This window comes from Marmota marmota, unplaced genomic scaffold, assembly GCF_001458135.2.
Source record: "Marmota marmota marmota unplaced genomic scaffold, marMar, whole genome shotgun sequence".
Taxonomy (NCBI): Eukaryota; Metazoa; Chordata; class Mammalia; order Rodentia; family Sciuridae; genus Marmota; species Marmota marmota.
The window spans coordinates 4,615,712-4,634,791 of NW_025999853.1; the positions used below are offsets into that span (position 1 = coordinate 4,615,712).

The 19,080-nt window shown below is 50.1% G+C and overlaps 1 protein-coding gene across 2 annotated transcripts in view; it reads left to right on the plus strand.

Annotated features, from left to right (window-relative positions):
- Nucleotides 1-19,080, plus strand: part of Syn3 (synapsin III) — a 444,971-nt gene that overhangs the window by 222,604 nt on the left and 203,287 nt on the right. The gene's annotated exons all lie outside the window — the stretch shown is intronic.

Here is a 19,080-nt window from a genome sequence, read left to right on the forward strand (position 1 = left end):
GGGGCCGCGGGGCGGGGCCGCCCCGGACCGTTCAGATCCTTATAGGGAATAATGCGGCCTTGGGCACGCGAGTGGGTGGGCTGGGGCGCGCCCGGGACCCGCGCTGGCTGCCTGGCCCCCGAACGGCGCCCCCGTGTCCCCAGTAACCTACACCCTCTTGCCACACCCACTCCTCCCTCTGAGCGCCTCGCACCCAAACTAGAGCCAACTACCACCCACCTACCCAATTCCGAGGAGCAGAGGTGGCCCCCGCCCTGGAGACCTTGACCGGACCTGGTGGAAAGTCTAGGGAGAAATGCTACCTCTCCACTTGGTCTGGAAAGAGCAGGGAGAGAGGAGACAGGCCCAGACAGATGACATCTTTTCTCTATGTGTATCTGTCTTTCTCTCTCTGTTCCTTTCCCCCAAACCCTTTTCCCACCCTCTCTTTTACTTTCCTGGATATGGGGAAGTCCTCTGCCATTGAGAAGCTAGCTATGAAAGATGGTTGCTTATCTGAGCTCCCTCCCAGCAAATGGAGTAGTGAATTCATTCAACAAACTCTGTTCTGGATGCTGGCGTAAGAAAGGCAGAAGCCCCGGCAGCCGTGGAAATCTAGGAGTGCACATAGGGTCATTTTCTATGGCTCTAGTGCTATGAAGAAACCAAAGCAGTGTCGTGGGTTAGAATGACCCGAAAGGTGCTGCATTCCGTGGGAGAGGAAGAGAAGGACTCTGAGAAGTGAGCGAGAGCATCAGTCCTGTGGCAGCCAGCAGGAGAGGGCGCCAGGCAGGGAGAGCAGGTGCAAAAGCCCTGAGCTGCTTTCAAGAGCAGAAAGGAGAAAGGGCCTGAGGAAGTAGTAGCCCCGTGCATGGCAGACTGGTCTCCATCTTTCAGCAAGGAATTTTGAAGTGAAACTGATCCAAAACTGGAGTAAAACCAGATCCTGGAGAATTATCCAGGATTTCAGATGACTGACTGTACTGGATAATTGGAAATAACAAATATAATTACAATCCTATCGTTAACTAACTTCTTGACTCTGCTATGTACTTTTAAAAGTGGGGTTCCATAGTCACCCCGGTATATCTCACAATAATCCTTGCACACAGGAGAATAAGCACAAGCATCATTTCTGCTTTCTGGATGCAGATAGGAGCCCAGAAAGGTGGGATGACTTGGCAACCTGCCAGGAGCTAAGCTCCCCCGTTTTTGCTGACTATTCTTAAGACCTTTATGCCCTCCACTTGGGCGGAAGTTAGATCCAGCTGTGCAAATGCCCTTTTGCAGCTGGGGCCTTCCATCTTCCTATACTTTCGTCACTCTCCCTCTTCTTCGTGTTTAGAATGAAACTTGTCCATCGGGGCCCTAGAAATGCTGAATGTTTAAAGGATTGGGAGAATTGCCTTGGTTTTCCCCCCCTCAAAGAAGGGATATAGGATGTCAGCAGAGGAAAGTGTTATGGGAGATGGTATTTCCAAGAACATTTTAAAACTCTTTTTTTTTTTCTACCCTTAAACATTTTGGCATAGGGCAGGGAAAAGAGTTTCCACATCTTTCTGTCTTGTTCCCCACCCAGCTCTTAGGACCTTCTCATGGGATACTGTTGAATTATTCCCCCAGCACCTTAGAAATACTTGGAAGACAGGGGTATTTCCCCCACATTACTTTTTAGCCCTCTGAGAACAAAATAAGGTCTCAGGAGACTTAGTATGTGACCAGCAGCCCTCTGAGTCCTGAGCAATGGGCACCCTGGGGCCACTCTGAGGAACCAGGTTGAACGAGGACATAGTTAGGGGGATTTAAGAGATTCACTTAAACTCTCATGGTGCCAGTCATGTGGAAGGTTTTAGAAGACTTTCCGGACCAAATCCACTCTGGATAAGCATCTTATGTGATAGAGGCCCTCTCTTCTCTTTCTTTTCACATTCAGTTATGTTCAAAGTGCTAATATTTTCTCCAAGGGAATGCCTTGCCCGGAACACAAGTATCAGGGAGATAACTTCTGCTGAACACCATGCGATAGATTCCTCACAGAAACCATCCAAATCGTTGGATTCCAGCAGCTACATAATTATGAAAGTGCAAACATGATCTGATTATTTCTGTAGCTGAAAGGTAATGAGATTGCCTTTGGGGTTTTTACCTGTCACTCTCTTTCCTAATCTAGTTCAAATGGCATTTTTTTTGGAGTTCAGAGACTGTAAGGACTTTTCAGGTGGGAAACTCTGCCATATACCCAAGCTGAGGTGGTTCCTTTCTTCCCACCCCTGTGAAGCCAGCTGGGTCCTCACCCTGAGAAAGAGCAAACTCTATGGATCCTGGTAGGTCCCTCCATCGGGCAGGCGTCACAGCCATCAAGCAGGATGTCATGGTGTCCCTGGGTCTAATAATACGTAAGAATTGCTTTTTCAAGTTCACTGCATAACCTAGATACAGTGAACCTGGAGCTAATGGTAAAAATGGAGACACCAGGTCTCCTGCTTTCTTTTGACAGCGAAGAACAATGACAGATTTATAAATCTGGAATGAAACGAAGACGTTTTAATATCCACCTGGCCTGTCCTCAAATTTCTGAGGCTGAACACCCCCTATGTATCAAATTACAGGATATTGGAGTCTATAGGAAGTGTTTTCTTGGACATGGAAAGGTCATGAAAAGAACCTCAGAGACTGCCCATCCTCACTTTATAGGTAAGAAAAGAAAGGTTCCGACAGGTGAAGGAACTTGCCCAGAGACTCACAGTCAGCTATCAGCATGGCCAAGAGTGTATTGCAGCCACCAAGGATTCCTTATCTGGCTCGCTCCATCACATTCATGGGGCTCAGCCCGCCTACCGAGAGCATGTGACCTAATGCTTGCACTCTGACCTGGAAAACTCCAGCCATTCGCAAATCCTGGATTTGCGTTTCTGACCTGTAGGCAAATCTGTTTCAAAGTCTCTTCAAAGAGTGCCCAGCTCCTGGAGAACTTCTACCCACGCTTACTAAACAGTCCTCTGTTATGATCATAGACTCTCCTTGTGGGAGCCAATCATTACAAGAATAGTGCTTCATTATTATTATTAAGAGGTTTATCTCTGGGGCATTTGCCTTTTCCCTTTCTCGATTACTATCAGACGCCTTATGAAAACATTCGGAGTATACCTTTGAGAAGAGATGCATGAGCACTTTTCTGGGGGATAAAAGGAGACCAGGGTAGAAAAAAAATCCAGATCTGAAATCTGTTGTGAGCACAGCCGTGGAACAACCAGGCACCTGCCCCTTGGATAAGGCACCATACCTGTCCGGTCCTCAACTTCCAGGTTTATCTGGCAAAAGATATAAGTGAATGGTCTCCAAGGTGGTCCTTGGCTCAGAAAGGCTGCAACCCCATGGGGAATTCTCAGGGACACAGTGAATGTTTCTGAAGGAAAGACAGATCTCGCATTTAAGCAAGTTGGACACAAAGCAAATGTACCCGAGACTGAAGGACATCCGTCCGTCTCACAGTCAACACTGTTGAGTTCCCGTCTCGCTCTCTCCTCCAGACTCAAGGCTGAAACCAAAGAATCTCAGTGGAGAGTGTGATAGAAAAGGCAGGTAAGAGACCACAGGTCTCAAGTTTAATGGAGCCCATCTCTCCGCCTCTTGGACTCTGAGCATTAAAAAGTCAGGAAACAAGTCCTGCTGACTCCAGAGTTCATGGGACTCTTGCACATCCTTCATAGCTTAGATGCCACCTTCTCCAGAAGCCCCATTTGACTCCCTTCCGGTGTGTCCCCATAGTAGCCTTTGTTTCCTTCTTTTACAACATTGAGCTGCCTCTGATATGTTTGCTCCCCTATTTCCCTTCCTGGACTGGAAGCCCCTTGAGGACAGGGATCCAGTGTTTGTAACACAGAGTTTATTAAGTATGGGTGGAATAGATCCAGTTCTGCGGCCGATCCCTAGGCAGGTGGGAGTCCTGGGAGGCTCCCTGAGCCTTATCCCTCTGGCCAGTGCTAGGGGGCGCTGTAAGCCAGAGAACACCCCAGGGCTGCCTGCAGTCTCGCCAGGAAGACAGGCACCATTCCACGTGGTGTGTGGGTGCGGGTGCCTCTGAGTGGGCGAAGCTGACCCCTCCCGTCTGCAGTGGCCACAGAGCGCTCGGTCAACATCCCGTCAGGGTCTGCAGCTGCCCGAGCTCCTCCACCCCTGTGCTGGCCACATGTCCACCCAAGGGCTGGAAGCTTTCTCGGGAAGCGACACACTTGTGAATCACGAGTTTGGGGCCCCGTGGGGGTGGTCTGGGAACACCGCAGAGGATGCCACGGTCCCACTCTTCCAGAACAGAGCTGGGTTCTGGAAATGCGACCCGGGGAAGGTGCTGACAGGACATGGTCCATTTCTGGTGCCTCCCAGGGAAGCACCCTGGGCTCCCTCCCTCTCCCCGTCAGACCCCAGCCGCAGTGCCTTCCCCCAACCCACAGCTGAAAATCATTACATTCAAAATAGCCTTTCCCAAGCAACAGACAGCCTGGTCCACCCCTCCCCATGAGCCCTGGCCAGACCCTCAGCAGGGCTGCTGCCCAGCTCTGGGCAATCATGAACCTAGGATGGCAGGTACCTCTGTGTCGGGCACCAGCAGTGGGTAAACACCTTTCCTTGCTTCTATGTGGTGCCAATTTCGTGGCAGTCGAATTGCAGGGTGCCTCTCGCCCCAGCTCTCCCTCAGCTCTGCCGGGGAAGCCAAGACCCCTCTGCAAGAGTCTCTGGCTGCCTTCACATGAATCTGGGGTTTTCACGTTTCTTTCCACAGGGAGCTACTCCCAGGAATTTTAAGCCAGAAAACACATGTGTGCAATAGAGACATTCTGTGTCTTATGTGGTCTGGGACGGTGGGAGATGGGAAGCGGCGTTAAATATTGCAGCTCTTCCTTTTTTGTTGTTTTTCTTTTCTTTTTAATGACCATGGGCTCGGGCAGTGGACAGTTTCTGTGAAGGATAATATGAAGTGGAAGAAAAAAATAATATATTTTTTTAAAAAAAATATGAAGTGGAAGGACGAGAACTTCTCCAGCCCAACCCCTTTCTAATGCGTTCCGTATGCCTGTGGAGTGCATGTGTTTTTCCTTTAAAAATGAGTAGCTCCTCTGTGGTTCCTTTGAAGGTTGCACGCTCAGCTTCACGCAGAGGCGCGCTATGGTCTCCGTCTCCGCCGCCGGGTAATCCCGGGGCTTGGGTCGGACCGCGACAGGCATAAGTCGGTTCCTGTGGGACTGGGCTAGAGATCTCATTTCTGCAGAGGCACCTGACCTGTTTTCAGCAGAACCTGCTGGAACTGAAACCGCCTTGTTCAGTGCTGTGGGGACGGTCTGCAGAGCACTTGATAGCTTTGATCCCATCCTTAAACTTGGTGGCTGACACGCCTCTCTCTCTGGGTTTTGGCTTTGACCTCTCTAACTGTACCTTCTCGATCTCCTTGGCAGGTTCCTAGGCCATTCCTGACATCAAATGTTGGGGATCCTCTGTCCCCGACTTACTTTCCCTTTCTGTTAGCCTCCATACTCACCCCAACCATCCTCACCTACCTTCCAGGTCTCTCCTCTACCTAGGCCGTGTGCACAGGAAGAGGCCTGCAAACAGCAGTATCCCTGATCTCCTGGACCCTCCATGAGTCTCCTCCTGGACCATCCCAGGGCTTCCCCAGACTCCAGGTGTCCACAGCTCCCTGTCCTCTCCCCTCTCTCCCTCCTACGACACCACCGTTCACCAAGTCCTCAAGATTCTCCACACACGTCTCTTCTAACCATCCCTCTCTCTCTGTTTTTACTGATTCTTCCTTGGTCCAGGCCCCCACAGATTCCCGACAGTGTCCACAGTCACATGGTTGGTCATCCTGCCTGCAGTCTTTATCAAGTTCAGCTTTCGCACTGTGGCTCCTGTACAGCTTTTCAAATGCAATTCTGAAATCACGTCCTCCTTGGCTTAAAATGATTCACACGTTCCCCATGGCCTCCCGAACAAAGTCCTAACACTCCAAAGATGTGCAAGGTCCTCTGGGATATGGCTCCTAACGGTGGCTAGAGGCGGCCCTGTTCGTGCATAGTATGATGTGGCCACTACCCTGCAGTTACCCCACAGCAGGCCCTGACCTTCCTGAGAACGCTGTCCTCGCTCCCATCTCAATTTTCATATGCCCCAACCTGCACCCCACCCTCCAGGGATTCATACTCATCCGTCAGGATTCGGCTGGAGTCACCAGCTCATGCGTGTTTTCCTGGCCCTCTGCCTGCCCCAGCAGAACTGAACCCCCCCCCCCCACGGCCCTATGACTCTGCTCCCACCCACCGTGGATTCCCCAGACTTCCTTTGGGGCACCTCCCACACCCTTCTTGGCCCTGGTGATTAATAGGTCTGATTCTCCTCTAGTCAGCCTGCAAACCTGGGTGCTTCTTGGATGCCTTACCCAGAACCTGCACATAGTAGGTGCTCACCAAATATCAAAAGAATAAAGTAATCAACACATGGCAGGAAAAGGAGCGAAGCCAGTATCACCTTGAAAAATCACCGGAACAGAGGTTCTGGAATCCAATTTCTTGAACCCAGCATTGAGCAGTCTCAGGGACACAAATGATTCAGAAGAGACCAGCAAACTGACCACAAGCCCCTTGTCCTTGTTTCCCGTGAGGTAGCCTCACAGGACCAAGAACTCAGGTCACTGGGACCCCGTATTGTTCCCCGATGGTCACAGAGGTGCATGCGAAGCTAGGTTCTCATCTGAAGACTGCTGCGGTGGGTGTCAGACCCAAGGACTGAGGTCATCGCAAGAAAGGGCTTAGGCTGAGAGTCTGGAATTTTCCTTTTGATGTAAGCAAAGTCTGTGCCAAGGGAACGACCGTGCCCCCTGGCCAAAGCCCCTCTCCCGGGGCAGTGAAATGCCCGACACATGATGCCCCCTCTGAGCTCTTTGGTCTTCTCAGTCCTCTGCTCCAGACCGACCACTCCCTCCCTTGCCTTCCTCCCAGAGTGTTCTGCACTGGGAATATTGCAATTCATTGGTTTCTCTATTTTTTTCAAGGATTTTTGATGGAAACAAAAAAACATTTAAACTGAAGCTTCTGGAAGAACTGCTTGTTCTTGCCCATTTTGGAGCTTAATTCAGACTTGACCTTGGCCCCCTGTTGGGCCTTACATCTGAAGACATCCTTTTTAAAAAAAAATTATTTATCTGTTCTAACTAGTTATACACAACAGCAGAATGCATTTTGATTCATAGTACACAAATGGAGCATAATTTTTCATGTCTCTGGTTGTACACAAAGTATATTCACACCATTCATGTCTTCATACATGGAACTAGGGTAATGATGTCCACCTTATTCCAACACCTTTCCTACCCCTGTGCCCCTCCCTTCCCCTCCCTCCTCTTGGTCACATTCAAAGTTCCTCCATTCTTCCCACCGCACCCGCCAATTATGGATCAGCATCCACTTATCAGAGAAAACATTATGCCTTTGGTTTTTTGGGATTGGCTTACTTCACTTAGAATGATGTTCTTCAATTCCACCCATTTACCTGCAAATGTCATGATTTCATTCTTTTTTTAATGCTTAGTAATATTCCATTGTGTATATATACCACAGTTTCTTTCTCCATTCATCTATTGAAGGGCATCAAGAATCCACCTAACAAAAGAGGTGAAAGACCTCTGCAATGAGAACTAAAGGACACTACAGAAAGAAATTAAAGAAGACCTTAAAAGATGGAAAGACTGCCCTTGTTTTTGGATAGGTAGAATAAGTACTATTAAACTGACCATACTATCAAAAGAATTATACAAATTTAATGCAATTCCAATCAAAATCTTAATGACATTCCTCATAGAAATAGAAAAAGCAATCATGAAATTCATCTGGAAAAATAAGAGACCCGGAATAGCCAAAGCAATCCTCAGCAAGAAGAGTAAAGCAGGTGGCATCATTATACCAGGCCTTAAACTATACTACAGAGCAATGGTAACAAAAACGGCATGGTATTGGCACCAAAATAGACTGGTAGACCAATGGTACAGAATAGAGGACACAGAGACAAACCTGCATAAATACAGTTATCTCATACTAGACCAAGGTGTCAAAAATGTATATTGGAGAAAAGATAGCCTCTTCAACAAATGGTGCTGGGAAAACTGGAAATCCATATGCAGCAAAATGAAATTAAGCCTCTATCTCTCACCATGCACAAAACTCAACTCAAAGTGGATCAAGGACTTAGGAATTAGACCAGAAACCCCTTGCCTAATAGAAGAAAAGTAAGCCCAAGTCTTCATCTTGTCAGATTAGGCCCCGACTTCCCTAATAAGACTCCTAAAACACAAGAAATAAAATCGAGAATTAATAGTGGGATGGATTCAAACTAAAAAGCTTTTTATCAGCAAAAGAAATAATCAGTGAGGTGAATAGAGAGCCTATAGATGGGAGCATACTTTTTTCCACATTGACATCAGATAGAGCACAAATCTCTAGGATATGTAAAGAATTCAAAAAACTTAACACCAAAAAAAAAAAAAAACAAACAATAAATGGGATAAGAAACTGAACAGATACTTCTCAGAAGAAGATATACAATCGATCAACAAATATATGAAAAAGTGCTCAACATCTCTAGCAATTAGAGAAATGCAAATCAAAGCTACTCTAAGATATGATCTCACCCCTGTCAGAATGGCAATCATCAAGAATACAGGCAACAGTAAGTGTTGGCGAGGGTGTGGGGGAAAGGCACCCTCATACACTGCGGGGGGCGGGGGGGGACTGCAAATTGGTGCAGCCAATCTGGAAAGCTGTATGGAGATTCCTTGGAAAACTTGGGATAGAACCACCATTTGACCCAGCTATCCCACTCCTTGGTTTATACCCAAAGGACGTAAAAACAGCATACTACAGGGACACAGCCACATCAGTGTTTATAGCAGCTCAATTCACAATAGCTGAACTGTGGAACCAGTCTTGGTGACCTCCTTGGCAAGGATTTTGTCCCAGGGCTATGCACAGAGCACACCATGTGGCCATGAGGTGACAGTAGCTAGAAATTGTCACAAAAGACCTCATCTTTCACCTCTTGCTGATTTCCTTCTTCCCCGTGGCAGATGTCGATCACAGGGACAGTGGTCAATGGCAGCCGGCCGAGTGTGGCTACAGGGGTGGTCTGACATTCCTGTTACCCATGTACATCTCGATTTTAGATTCTGGAGTAGATCCAGCCAGGACCAGAACCACTTCCCCTGAGGCCTTGGACTTGCCCGTTTGGAAGGGCCCTTCCACTCTGCGCTGCAGGTTAGATTTCGGTCACCAGCCACCGATCATCCCTAGAGCAGCTACTTTGGACCCCCAGGTTTTCAAGTCTACCTTTAGAGTGTCCCACTTACCATGGTGTCCAAGACCCAGCACGGCCTGTGCCTCCCGGCTGGAGTGTCCTGGTGTGGTTACCAGCTCTTTGGAGGGGCAAGGGACTTGGTTCCCATCCTCCTCCTCTCCTGTGGGGTGTCCACTGCCACACGCCAGGCACTGGGCTTGGAGCTGTGAAGGAAGCTCAGACCTGCCCTCAGGTGCGCCAAGTCCCCAGGAGGTAAAACCTAAGAGAACAACGCCGGGGACACAACCACAGAGGGACCCTGCCTGGGTTCCATGAGATCCTAGAGCTGGGCCACCAACTGTGGAGCAGGGAGGCGTTTGGAATCCCATATCCTGGATGCACAGAAGGTCGCAGCTGGGAGAGAGCTCTAAATCCCCAAGTTCAACCTCCTCGTTTTACAGACACAGAATTGGGCCCAGAGAGGTGGACTTTTCTTTGGTCACACAGGATTATTGACAGAAGCAGAAGAAAGACCCAGGCCCCTGAGGACCTTCTCGTCTCCCCCTCACTCCAGGTTTTTCTAACTCAGCGCGAGGCACCAGGGAGAAACATTCAGCAAACAGTTATTTTCCGCGCCCTGTAACTTTCATCGAGAGAGTAAAGCTGAAATAGGGTAAAAGCTGGAAAAGATTTATAAAACAAGGAAAAGAGGACTCCCGATCGTCCAACATCCGCTGGTGGACAGGGCACTTTGGATGCAGTATTTTCTCTAAACCTTATGTAACCCTAAATAATAGAGGTCGTCGCTTGCCCATTTTGCAGACAAGAAAACTGAGGCTCAGAGACCTGCAACCATTGGGCCCGGTGCCTTCCGAGCCAGGAAGTGGCAGAGCTGCGATTTTTAGACCCAAAGGTCTCTTTGCAAGCGGGCACTCTTTCCGTGGTCACTGTGCCCACAGGTCCGCTGGTCATTGGAGCTGGTGATCTCTTCTTTCTCTCATTCAGCGCTCAGAGCTCTGGATCATTCTGTGATGAAACCAGCAGACAGAGGCGTAGCACCTGCCCCCGAGGGCTGGGGAAGGGGTGGGGGCGCAGCAGGAAGAGGGACCCAGCGCCCCTTCTGTCTGGTCTGCAGGCAAGAGAAGGAACTTGGCAGGCGACCTCGGGCGGTGGGTGTGCCCTGCTTGACTCAGAATCTGGAGAGTTGCCACAGGAAAACTACATTTGTATTACAAAGAACAGGCCGAACCCAGAGGGGAGCTGATGGCACAAGGAGGAGCAGGACATTTTTTAGCAGCGATTGAATATGACACCATTTCCTCCTCGAATTTCAAACACGAGATTGAGGCAGTACTCCAGGTGTTTGTCCCAGTTCTGCCACCCACCAAAGCCCTGTGACCTTGACTGACTCCCTGGATCCCTTTCCTTCACGTGTAAAACCAGGAGGCTGGATTTAACTTCCCCGTGGAATATTCTGGAAGGCAGCCAGACAAGGGAGCTAGGGACAAAGGCCTGTGAAGGGTTTTAATCCGTCTTCACTTTTTCACTGTGGCCTTGAACGAGCTGTTTCTTCTCTCTTCCTCTTAGATGCCTCAAGGTCAGGTGAAGGAGAGATTCTCATCCCACAGGATTTACCTGAGGATCAACTGGGCACGGTGGCATTTGTCCCTGAGAACCTGTTGCGGGGTGTGACCCCGGGGGAATCGAGGTGAATGAGACCAGCCCTTGCCTCAAGTAGCCCGCAGTCTTGTGGTTTCTACTTATAGGAAGTGGCATATTCCCACTGGGTGCACTAGTACATGCCTATCATCCCAGCAATTCAGGAGGCTGAGGCAGGAGGATTCCCAAGTCCGAGGCCAGCCTCAGCAATTTAGCAAGACCCTAAGACCCTGTCTCAAAATTTAAAAAATTAAAAGGGCTAGAGATGTAACTCAATGGTTAAGGGCCCCGGGTCCTATCCCTGGTACCAACAAAATAAAAAGAAGTAGCAGATTCTCAGACCCCCTTTGGCCACCCCAGGAGATGCCCAGAGAAGAGAGCAGGGAGGGGGAAGGGCAGAGAAAATAAAGACTGGAGAGTGACCGTCAATTCCCGTGGGACGCCTGCTGGATGCCAGGCCCTCTTCAAGGTGGCTTGCACCTTTATTGCTCTCTACTAACCCTGAGAGCAATGGTGACTGCCAGCCCTTTGGGGTCAGACGTGGAAACTAAGGTACAGGTAACTTGCTCGGGGTCACATAGCCAGAGCCATCTGGCCCGGGAGCCCACCTTCCTGACCACTCTGCTGCCCGCCGCCTCTTCCTGGAGAAGGCGAGGTTAGAAAATAAGAGACCAGGGGGCAGATGCCCAGTGTCCGCCATGGGTAGGTCTTCCTTCCCCCGACGCCTCGTACCCACCAACCACGAGAGCTGGCTACAGGCCCGTGGGGATCCGTGTTTGGCAGCACATCCTCCTAGGGAACAGTGTTCCTCGGGGTCAGTGTGCTTTCCAGCCATCGGGATGGCCGCAGCAGCCAGAATCCAGATATTTGTTCAAGTCCTGTCTTCCTCCATCTACCAAATTATTCTCTAAGCACACATTTATTTTCTATAAAACAAGGACAGACATGAAATCATCAAATCATAAATAACTAACCTTCTGAGTGAGCATTATGTACCCAGTCCTGTTCTACGTGCTTTGTAGGTGTAAATGTATTTGATTCTCACCACTCTGTGCTGCCGAGGCTGTTATGATGATGCCCATTTTACAGAAAAGGAAGCTGAGGCACAGAGAGGTTCAGTGACTTGGACAAGGGTCACACAGTAAGTGCAGGAACCAGAATTTGAAGTTCACGACCTAACCCTGGGCCTCTCACCATCCTTCTGCACTCCGGTGATCAGTTAAAAACATTCCACAAGCACTGACTACTGTTTTTCTTCCTCTTCTATCCTTGCCTTAGGTCTTTGCTTATACTTCTTCCTCGACCTTGTCTGTGTGTCCTCCTTTCACTTGACCACGCTTCCCTACCCGGGCGGAGGAATGCGGGTCCAGGCTGAGGAGGGCGAGGGGCGCTGGTGGTGTACTGGCACCAACACACTTAGGCTTAGGAGACCCAATGGTTTACTTTTTCCAGAATTCTGTGAGTCAGGTGTTAAATATCGCAGTTATTAAAAATTCAATTATAAAAACTCTCAGTTAAATAAAGTCTATTAAAAGCAAGGACAATTAACACTTGAAACTCAGCATTTCCTAACCACAAATGTTCCTGGACTTGAAACCCATTGAAGGTGACAAATATCACGAGTCACAAATGCTTTTTGCATACCTGACCTGTCGGGTGTCGCAGAGCTTAGCAGTGCAGTCCACTGTGGGGGTTCAGGTGTCCCCCAAGTGATGGAAGGGCTGACTGGGGGCTGGCAGCCCAAGAGGGGTTCGTGCCTGGTATCCGTAGCTCAGAAAAGATCAGAATTCAGAATCTGAAGTGCAGAATGTCATTTCCCTCCATTACGAAGTTCAGAAACTGCAAAAATCATCAGTGAGAGCATCGGAAGTTAGGGACCGTCTGGATTTCACTGCGTTATCGTCCTCTCTTCTGGTTGGTTTTACCCCTCTGTCGCGATCTGTGTGTGCAAACATGACGTAAACCTGGGCTGCCGCACCTTCTTCCCAGCTCTGCAATCTGGGGCACCAATGCGGTAACTTGAAATTGGCCATCGAGGGGTGTTTACACCACAGCCTTTGGCAGACGCTGCAAATCAGGGCTTTGGCCCTGCAGAGCGGGTTGATGAGGATTTCTAAGCACACACCACTGCGGTGGCCGAACCGAACCGTATGAACCTGAACAAGAACCTTGACCTCCCTGAGCCTCAGTGTCCTATGTGCAGCAAAGGCACAGCCTTGGAGCTGATCTCAGACTCATGATGAGTGAATGAGATGGTACCCAGGGACATTTAGCAGCCTGCACAGGCCCGGACCAGCGTGGCGGATGGCCCCGGTCAGTATTGTTATCAGACTCTCTAGTTCTTAGGCCCTGCCTCCTGGGGATAGCCTTTCCCCCGGGGGATCTGACTTTAAATTCATCACACTCTACCAGGATGGTGCCTGGTCCACAGCAAATCATTAGATTAGATTTACAAAAAATAGTTCAGAGACTATCAAAAGGTCAGAATCAAGAGGCATGGAGGACTTGTTTTTAAAAATTTTTTAATTTATTTTAATTAGTTATACATGACAGTAGAATGCACTTATATACTTTGATATATCATACATAGATGGGATATAATTTCTCATTTTTCTGAGTACACATATTGTAGAATCACACTGGTCACCCAGTCACATATGTGCATAAAGTAATGATGTCTGTTCATTCTACTACTTTTCTTATCCCCACATCTGCCTTCCCCTCCCTTCACTTCCCTCTACCTAATCTAAGGTGACGCTATTCTTTTTTTTTTTTTTTGCATTACAATTCTTAATACACATATATATACCACAATTTTTTTAAAATCTCTATTTGTATATCAAGTAGGTTGACACCCAATTCATGTCTTCATACATGTTCTTTGGATAATGATGCCCATCACATTCCACCATCTTTGCTAATCCCCTGCCTCCTCCCTTCCCCTCCCACCCCTCTGCCCTATCTAGAGTTCGTCTATTCCTCCCATGCTCCCCTTCCCTACCCCACTATGAGTCAACCTCCTTATATCAGAGAAAACATTTGGCGATTGTTTTTTGGGTATTGGCTAACTTTATTTAGCATTATCTTCTCCAGTGCCATCCATTTACCTGCAAATGCCATGATTTTGTTCTTTTTTAATGCTGAGTAATATTCCATTGTGTATATATGCCACATATTTTTTCCATTCATCCACTGAAGGGCATCTAGGTTGGCTCCACAGTTTAGCTATATTGAATTGTGCTGCTATAAACATTGATGTGGCTGTGTCCCTGTAGTATGCTGTTTTTTAGTCCTTTGGGTATAGACCGAGGAGAGGGATAGCTGGGTCAAATGGTGGATCCATTCCCAGTTTTCCAAGGAATCATGGAGGACTTCTTAACCATGTGAGGAACTACTCAGTCATCCTCCCCTCTGAGGTCTTGCTGGGGCAGTGTGTGTGTGTGTGTGGGGGGGGTGCACACCTTCTCAATAGAAGGAAGTCATTTCTGGAATCCAGGAACTAACGGCCCCCTGACTTGGTGCCCAGACAGACCCACCACCCCCTGGACTCAGGTTCATTACAAACGCTCGCTGTGTGCAATGGGGAGCCGATGACAGTGTCAGCCTGCCAGGTAGGAGTATGACCAGTGACTTTCCCACTGCTCAGAGGTAGCTGGAACTGCTTCTGCCTCAAGTATGTGGATAAAAAAGACCTCGATGTCCTATCGGCGACCTTGAAGGAGACTGCACATACCTGAGTGTTTTCGAGGCCTGGGAGCCTGTGATTGAAGCCTGGTGGCAGGGGAGGAGGGGTGAGGCTGAGACAGGCTGAAAAATCATTTTTTGTCTTTTGTTCCTTTGTATGAACTGGTGGCTGCTTATGCAACACCCGGTAATTAAAATGGCTGGGATGCTTCGCATTTTTACAATGATGTGCCAGCAGCTCAGAGGCCTGGGGCTACAGCCAGCTGGAGGGGGCCCGGCCAGCCTGCCCTGCTGCCCCTTGGCCTGGCCAGGTGGTGGCATCTAGCTGGCGGAGGGGTCGGGGAGGAAATCACAGGGATCGGGGCTGGCTCCAGCCTCTCCCTTCCTCCTGGCAGGTGCAGCCCGTGTCCCCCAGCCCCTCCAGAATGAAGGCACACGACCTCTGGGAGGCTAGTGATTCGTGGTGAAGCCGAGGGACCGTAAACCACGGTAAAGCTCTCCTTTATTAACTACCTACTGTGTGTCAGGCGCTAACAACACACATGTTATCTGACTTCAAGCAAAACGTCCGTATATCTCCTGCTCACGATCCTGCTGGGTCCAAAGTGCACTTCAATAAATGCTCAGGCCTGGCCCTCCCAGCCCCAGCTCAGGGACCTGCTAGGGCTGCCCTCGCCTCCTGCCCTGTCCCTCCATCCCCACTGCGAGCTCAGTCCCTGCTCCACGATGGCCCTGGGTCCGCCTCCCTCTGCCTCTCCAATCTGGCCACGGCCTTGGGCTCCTTCTCATCCTGAGCTCAGAGATCCATCCTAGAGAGGCCTGTCCCAGGAAGGGGACAGCCACCTCTGGTCACTGGTGCCTCCCATGGTCCTAATTCTCAGATTAATTTTGGGTCCGGGACTTGCTGCCCTCTGTGTGGACCGATTGTCTTTGCCAACTGGAAGGGGGTGCGGCAGGCGGGGGCACCTAGATCAAGGCCCGTGGGTCTCGCTAACATCCTGACTCAATATCCCAACAAGGCCCTCCGGGTGGCTTCGTGGTCCTCACTTTCCAGTTGAGGACACTGAAGCCCGGGAAGGTTACGTCACTTGCCCAAGGCCATCCCAGTAGAAGTGATGTCACCGAGGTCTGTGGGATCCAAAATCCCTGTTTTGGGAAGGGCGCACATTGCCTCCCCTCGCGGACAGCTGCCTCGGGGAACATGGAGAGATGGTATCTGAATTTCAAGAAGCCAGGCCTGGAGACCAACAGGAGCCCTTTTGTAGCAGAGTCTTGGTGGGGAAAGGAATGAAAATGCACTTGGGAACTTCCAACTCCATGCTCTAGTGCAGTCCAGCTTCCTGTGTGACCTTGGAGGGATTCATCACCTTCTCTGGGTACCTGTTCAGAGTGTATTTCTCCCACTTCCCCAGAGAGTTATGTTCACGAGGCCCAGCAGCCCAATGCCCCTCTCCTGTCCTGCGTTGGGGAGGGTGGCATGTCACATGGACCTCCATAGTAGAGGCCACTCCACTGGGGAAGCCACTCTCCCTGACCATGTGGGCGTGCCTGTCTCTGAGTAGCTACAGGGGAGAGCAGACTGGATTTGGAAGTTGGTTCTGGAATCCTTCAGGATGCTCACGGAGGGGTCAAGGCAGTGTCTCTGGTCCTCTCCCAACAGCCCGGCCTCCCTGCCCACAGCCTGCCCAGCCTTCCCCGCTGCCCCTGTGGTCCAGCATGTGGGCTTCGTGCTTTCCTCCTATGACACGCTTGCGTCTCCTTCCGACCATTAACTTTTTGAAATGTTTTATTTTGATGTAACTTAGAGAAAAGTTGCAAGAATAATTCAAAGAATGACCACATATTTTTCACCCAGATTCCCCAAATGTTAACCTAGTACTATGTCCCCATCCCTCCCCCCCCAATCCCCCCACACACACTTTCCCTCATTTAAGAGTGAGTTGTGGATGTGATCCCCATGCCCCTAGGTATTTCAGTACATATTTCTTAAAAACAAGGGCACTATCAGCTTCTGCACTGTGGAGCAGCTGAGCCTGGAGCCAGCCAGACATGCATTCCAGACGCTAATTTTGAACCTTCCTGAGCTCTTACGCAAAAGGTTGCATTTTTTCTAGCTGATATTTTTTCAATATCTTCATCTATTTATTAGGGGTACTAAGAGCACCTATTTCCTAAGGCCACATGAGGATTAGATGAGGGACCTCACATTGAAGGCTCAGCACAGTTAGTACCTGGACGGTGCCCAGCGAGTACATGAGGTTGTGCTTTGCTAGAATGTTGTCTTTTTAACATTTTTCTTTGAAGTGGTTCAAATTCCTTGGATTTCTTCTCCTCCTTTTCCTCCTTGGGTTAAGTCTCATGGGCAAAAGCATGACACAGTCTGTCATTCACCCCGACGGTATTTACTGAGCACCTACACAGGGTCAGATCCTATTCTTGGAACTGAGATGCAGCCGTAAGAAGAACCCGACAGTTTCTGTTCTGAGATCTTGGAGAGTTGGATTTGTACGGGGGGAGATGAGTGGTACAATTGCCAGTGGATGGATGAACCATTTTTTGGTGTGTCTTAATGCAGCGGAGGCGATAAAGCACAGTGACTTGAAGGAGGTGGAACAGGTAGGGGGCTCCTTTAGTAAAGGTCACCAGAGAAGACTTCTTTCTTGCCAGAGGAGAAAGTTCTACTAGGTCATTTTAATCTGGTGGATTATCAGTCAGCTCTCCGTTACTGTAACATAATACTTGAGATGATCAACTTAAAGGAGGAAAGGTTTATTTGGAATCACAGTTTCAGTCCATGGTCACTGAGCCCTGATGCTTTGGGGGCTGTGAGAGAGAGGAAGAGCCGGGGGTCCTGATACCTCTTTAAGGGCCCATCCCCAGTGCCCTAACTTCCTCCTGTATCTCTCAACAGCACCACGGGTTGGCAGCTAAACTTGGAGCACCTGGGCCTGAACCTTGGCATCTAAATACCCACTTGGGAAATGTCGGGAGCACTTTGCCCCAAGTTTTCTCAACCACTGAGGGTGCAGGTGCTCTTAATCCTCGCGCAGGAATATAATTTGGGGAGCTGGCCGAGCTCCCACCCCTTGCTTGGAGCCAGGCATTCAATGGGTGGTGTCCCCATCAGCCTCCCAGGGCTCCCTGGAGAAAAGGCACCATGAGCCCATTTTGCAGAAGAGGTGACCGAGGCTCAGAGGAGGACGTTCATTTGCCCAAGAACAAAAAGTAGGGAGGGGCCCTTTGACTCCAAGTGGCCCAAGAGTCCACCAGGAACCACAGTGTCACCTCTCTGTGCTCCGGAGGAGGAGAGCAGCAGGTTTTAACTCGGGGAGGGACACTGTGCCAATGTCAAAAGACACAATTCTGGCACTGTCCCTGCCACATGGGAGCCATGAGGGTCCCCTCGCCCTGTAGCCCAGAGCTGGCTGCCACCCCTCCCCGACCTTCCATCCACAGAAGACACAGAGGTCACTGTGGTCCCAGGTCTTCCCCTGCCTCTCAGGTGGGGCTCAAGGCCTGTCCTCGTGAGTGCAGGGGCATCTGTGCGCCTTTGTCCCCTTGTGCCAAGCCAAACCTGATGGCAGAGCTCAGGGCCACGCCTTGGGCATGTGCATAAAGAAGGCTGCTCTGTTCTGGGACCCCCACCTTGAACAGGCCCCGGGCACCGCAGGGTGTCTGAGTACTGCGGAGAGGGGACAGGGACTGCGGGATTACTACCCGTGTGACCACATTGCCACCACTCGGCAGCTCACCACAGCACACCCTGAGATCTCACGGTTCCTGTGCTGGGGGCTCTGGGCACGGCTCGTCGGGGTCTCCTGGGGGCTAAAAACAAGGTGTCTGTGGGGGCTGCCCGTTAGGGGGACCCCTGGGGAAGGACCCGTTTCCTGGCTCACATGACGGGATGGCGCCATTCGGTGGCTCCGTTCCCCACTGGCTGTGGCGGGAGCCCCTCCGTCCTCGCCCTGTGACTCTCTCCAGAGGCCGTTCGCGAGGCCACGTGCATCTGGCACCTCCGCCGTGATCTGTCCAGGTGTTGAGAGCCACAGCCGAAGGGGCCCCAGCAAACTTCCAGCTGCCAGCAAACTTCCTGCTGCCGGCTGATGATTGGCTCACAGCGGCCCCAGCAACATCTAGCTGATTGGCTCCTCTGCGGTGATGCTCATTGGGCTGTTTCCCTGCCCTTTCAGACCACGGAGCTGCTCATTGGGGGACTTTTTTGGCTCCGCCCGACGTTGACCCAGCCAATCGGCCTCAAGAGCAGGAGGATTGTGGGAGGTGGAGAGAAGCTTGTGGGGGAGAGAGAGGCTTGTGGAAAGCCAGTGGTGGCAGTTGGGGCTCTGAGGGTTTTTCCTGAGAGGCTGTTTGTTTGGTGTGTGTGGTTCTAAAAATAAAGTTACGTTTCTTTTGTACAATGTGGCTCCGTGATTGTGCCCAGCACTG